The sequence below is a fragment of the Rutidosis leptorrhynchoides genome, chromosome 6 (assembly GCF_046630445.1).
Source record: "Rutidosis leptorrhynchoides isolate AG116_Rl617_1_P2 chromosome 6, CSIRO_AGI_Rlap_v1, whole genome shotgun sequence".
NCBI lineage: Eukaryota > Viridiplantae > Streptophyta > Magnoliopsida > Asterales > Asteraceae > Rutidosis > Rutidosis leptorrhynchoides.
In genome coordinates, this window is record NC_092338.1 from 220,387,645 (window position 1) to 220,393,442 (window position 5,798).

A 5,798-nucleotide genomic window follows, 5' to 3' on the forward strand; every position below is an offset into this window, starting at 1 on the left:
AATATAATATTTAAATAATTCATAATAAGAATAATAATAAATAATAAAAAGTTGTTAATTGAGCATAGTTAAGGGGTCATAAGTAAAAATTTCAATTCAATATTTGCCTATAAAAGGCAATTCATTTGATCGATTTATGTACACCTTTTCTTCTTTCTTTCTCTTTACATGTAATATATATATTTATAATTATAATTTTAATTTTAGTTTTAAGTTTAATAATAATTGGGTTATTGTAAGGAATGTTTTACGGGTTTTAAAGTCGAAACTCTGTCCGTGTAACGCTACACGATTAATAATCACTGTAAGTTATGTTCTTCCTTTTTAAATTAATGTCTCGTAACTAAGTTATTTTTATGCTTATTTAAGCCGAAGTAATCGTGATGTTTGACTAAATATTAAGACGGGGTTATTGGATTTTGTACCATAATTAAGGTTTGGGCAAAAGACCGACACTTGTGGAAATTGGACTATTGACTATTAGTAGATGGGGGTATTGTCTAATTGAGTGACAACTCATTGGAGTCTGTCGAACCTATCTTCAAATTAATTATCCTAATAATTAATAATGATTATGGTTGTCCTATTTAGTGACATTCATATGGAATCTATTATAATCATTTAATTAATTATTCGGGTTGGGTAATTGATTATTCAAACTGATCAAGTGGGTAAATTAATATTCATATCTAAATAAAACAGGGGTGGATTACATACAGTGATAACTGGTGTAATTGTTGACAGAAGTGATAACTGCGTCACAGTTTAAATCCTTAATTAGTTAGAATATTTGACTTCGGGTATAAGGGTAATTTGACGAGGACACTCGCACTTTATATTTATGATCGATGGACTATTATGGACAAAAACCAGATAGGTATCAAATAAACCACGACAAAGGACAATTAACCCGAGTAACAATTAATTAAAATCAAAACGTTAAACATCATGATTACGGAAGTTTAAATAAGCATAATCCTTTTATTTCATATTCTATCGCAATTTTATTTATTGTTATTTTATTTATCGTCATTTATATATTTTACGCACTTTAATTATTGTTATTTATCTTTACGCTTAAAAATATAAAATCGACAAACCGGTCATTAAACGGTAAAAAACCCTCTTTTATAATAATATTACTACTTATATATATATATATATTTATATAAATATAGTTTTATAAAAATATAGTACGTAATCACTAGCTCCCTGTGGAACGAACCGGACTTACTAAAAACTACACTACTCTACGATTAGGTACACTGCCTATAGTGTTGTAGCAAGGTTTAGGTATATCCCATCCGTAAATTAATAAAACTTGTGTCATATTTTGTAGTATTTTGTATTAAAAATAATACTATTTCGTACCCTCACGCTACATCATCAAGTTTTTGGCGCCGCTGTCAGGGAAAGCTAAAACGCTATATTTTTAATTTATATCTGTAAAAATATAGTTATAAAAAAAAGTAATTTCGGGGACACTTTTTGTATTTTCACGGAGTATTTAAGTTTTTTTTTAGTTTTTGATTGATTAAAGATATATTAATTTAAATATAATAATTTAATAAATATAATAATATAATAATATTGAAATAAAATATAATAATATAATAATATTTTAGAATCAAATTTGATACGTAAAAGTTTTAAAAGTTTTAAAAAGTCGTATTTATTAAATATTTCAGGGGTATATTATGTAACTTATAATTAATAATTTCTATAATGTCGCTTTCATGTGAATAGTAAATTAATTAATTTCTTTCCTTTACTATTTTGAATCGTAAAAGTTTTAAAAAGTCGTATTTATTAAATATTTCAGGGGTATATTATGTATCTTGCAATTAATAATTTCTATCATGTCGCTTTCATGTGAATAGTAAATTAATTAATTTCTTTTCATTTACTATTCATGAATAGTAAATGAGTTAAAAAAAGTTTTGAAAAAAAATAATAATAATAAAAAAATTATTAATTCCTTTTTTAAAAAAAAATTGTTTAAAAAAATCGTTTTAAAAAAAAAATTGTAAAAAAAATCGTTTTTTTAAGAAAAATTTAAAAAAAAAAGTTTAAAAAAAATATATATATAAAAAAATTTTTATTTTAAAAAAAAATTTTAAAATCCTTAAAAAACGAAATATATATAAAAAAAAATTTAAAAAAAAAGTTTTTTTTTATTACCTTTAGATTTTTAGACTCTAGTTACAATTTTTAGTATTAAGTTTAGTTTTGCCATAGTTATTTTTATTTCTAGAATTTTTAGGTTTGCCGTAAAATCCCTTAAGTGCTTATTCCTTAGACTAAGATTTATGTGCTTTAGAATTTTGCGACGCCGTTTTTCGCGCTACTTTCTTATTTTTATTTTTCGACGCCTATTTTTGACCTTTTATTTTTCGACCTTTTTCGACGCATTTTTTTTTCTTTCTTATTTCTCGCTATTCTAGTTTTAGGATAAGATTTTTATTCTACTTCTTATCTAAATTTCTTAAAATTACGAAAATTTATTTTAAGTGGTTAAATTGATAGACATCAAAATTTTCTGGTTCGTAGTAATAGTTGGATTTGTACGTTGACTGGGTTATTGGAGCCAAACAGTACTCAATTATATTGAGACCAAACGAATCCTGCCCCTCTGCTGCATCTTTTGGCTATTCGAAACGTGGGCAAAATCAGAAAAGTCTATTAATTGGATAACTTATATAATTTTTCTTTCCTTTTAAAAACTAATAGGATATTCAGTGAATGCACCGAGTAAAACGTTCACCACCTATAACTCGATCAAGACATCTAGCCAATATTGTCGCCGTTGATTTTTCTTTAGAATCATCATCTAGTCGACCAAGAACTCCAACTCAAATTTCCGATAATCCATCTTTTGAACTCGACCTCACAATTGAGAATCCGGAGAATATTCAGGGACAATTCCAAGATCCAGAACCACTAATCATTCCTCCTGAACCACAAACCATTAAATCAGAATCTTCTAGTGATTCGTATTTAACAAATTCAATTATGAAAAATCTGGAACCTCTAAGTATGGAAGACCGAATGAGAGCCACACGCACGGGCCAAGGTTACACCATTATTAAGCCAGACATTAATGCGCCAGATTATGAAATCAAAGGACAAATCCTACACATGGTAACTAATCAGTACAAATATAGTGGTGCGCCGAAGGAAGATCCAAACGAACATCTTCGTACGTTTAATAGGATCTGTACACTATTCAAAATCCGAGAAGTTGAGGATGAACAGATCTATCTCATGTTGTTTCCCTGAACTTTAAAGGGAGAAGCCAAAGATTGGTTAGAATCGTTACCTGAAGGGGCGATTGACACATGGGATGTTTTAGTTGAGAAATTTCTTAAAAGATTCTTTCCGGCATCTAAAGCCATGAGACTTCAAGGAGAAATTGTTACGTTCACACAAAAGTCAAATGAAACTCTATATGAGGCGTGGACAAGATTTGGAAAGTTGTTGAGAGGATGTCCTCAACACGGTTTAGACACTTATCAAATAGTACAAATATTCTACCAAGGTGTCAACGTTGCTACACGAAAAGACATTGACATAACAGCTGGTGGTTCCATTATGAAGAAAACCGCAACTGAAGCTTACAAAATTATTGATAACACAGCCTCCCACTCTCATGAATGGCACCAAGAGAAAGATATATATCGTTCATCTAAAGCGGCTAGAGCCGATTCTAGCCATAACTTTGATTCTGTTTCCGCAAAAATAGATGCTTTCGAGAGACGAATGGAAAAGATGAATAAAGATATTCACGCAATACGAATCAGTTGTGAGCAATGCGGTGGACCACACTTAATGAAAGACTGTCACATTGAACAAACGATGGAACAACGTGAGAATGTTGTCTACATGAACCAAAGGCTGGAAAATAGTTATCAGAATAATTATCAACCGCCAAGGCCAAACTTCAATCGAAATCAAAACATTCTTTACAATCCAAAAGGACCCGACAATAACTCGTATAACCAACAAGGTCCGAATAACCAACCAACTCAAAACAACACTTTCAATCAACAAAGACCTGGCTTGTATAAACCACCACAACAAACTGAAGAGAAAAAGTCAAATCTGGAAGAAGTGGTATTTAAGCTAGTTGAATCTCAAACACAATTTATTGAAACTCAAACTCAAACGAATGAGAGGTTTGATCAGTCATTTAGAACTCAACAAGCTTCTATTTTGAATCTAGAAAAACAAGTAGGTACTCTTGTTAGATTGATGAGTGAAAGGAAACAAGGAAAGCTACCGAGTAATACTGAAGTAAATCCTCGGAATGAAAATGTTAATATGGTTTCAACAAATTCTGAAAAACCAGCATCAGAAGATGGGGAGGTTTTAGATGTAAGTAACAATGAAGAAGTTACACCACCACCACCACCCGAGTATGTAAAGCCAGTGGTGGCACCATATGTAGTGACCCGGAAATTTCCGATCAAATTTAAACTTTAATCTTTATATGTATCCGACACGATAAGCAAAATCTGTAATGTTGAGTCTCGAAAAGTTTGAAAACTATATTCATGTAATCAATTACCCTTTGACCATGTCTGACGATTCACGAACAAAAATGTGTAAATAGAAATGTATGTGTATGTACATATGTGTATTTTTTTTTAAGTTAAGAAATATTGATAAAACATTTAAGAGCTTGGTGATACAAAAATAGATTATGAGATTATTATGTGACTTGAAAGCATTGAACGAATTAGTTGATATGAATATAAGCTACGAGATCTATTTTATGAACATAGAAATGCTATCACAGTAGTTAGTGAATAATACTTTACTTGAACGTATTTGTTCGATGTAAGTTTATCAATGAGATTAAAAGATAATATCAAGTGATTGATTTATCAGGTACATTGAATTATAATTACGAGTCTTTGTTATGAGGTCCACTTGAATTAGAAAACTCTTACTTTTAACGGTATTCGGAATATTTAGTAAAGTGATTCCATGTAAGAACAAAAGTGTTATTATTGAGGATTAGACAGAGGTTAGCGGAGAGTCTCGTTTAATTATCAAAAGCGTACCTTGCAATGATTGACTTGTGTCACTTGGTAGGTTAATTATTTAGTTTTCTTAATATTGAAGACGTTTTACGATATAGATGAAACCTTTTAAAGAATGATTTTGAATATAACTAATTCTGGAAAACTAAATTATATTTATTCAATTTAGTACAAACACATTTTTTTTCGATATAATAGAATTTGATTATAAAATATTTTTATGGATTTTCAATGATATAAAAATAAAAATAAATATAAAATAAAGATTTCTAATGAGCACCAAAAGACTACAACATTTCATCACAAGATTGAAAGTTAAAATGTTGGAAATCACTAAACCTGCGCACTTGCACGAGAAAAATCATAACTAAATCATACTGACTCGAAAAAGGGTGATTCCGGTGTCCAAACGACCGTAACTCAAAAATCTACAACTTTCATGAAGACACCATACACGAATCGTGTACCTATCTACACGAAACGTGTAATCTTGTGCCGACATATTTTGGTGGCGGCTCACTATGCAACATGTTTTTAATTTTTATTAATATTATATTATATTATTATATTATTTATAAATCTATATATATAGGATCGATCATAATTGTTTTCTAACTATCTATCTCTCACACTCTCTCTATAATTATATTTATTATTATTATTGTTAGTGTTATTATTATTATTATTATTAGTATTATTATACATAAAATACTACGACGAGGTCATGGGCGAGTTATTTCAAAACGGGTTTTA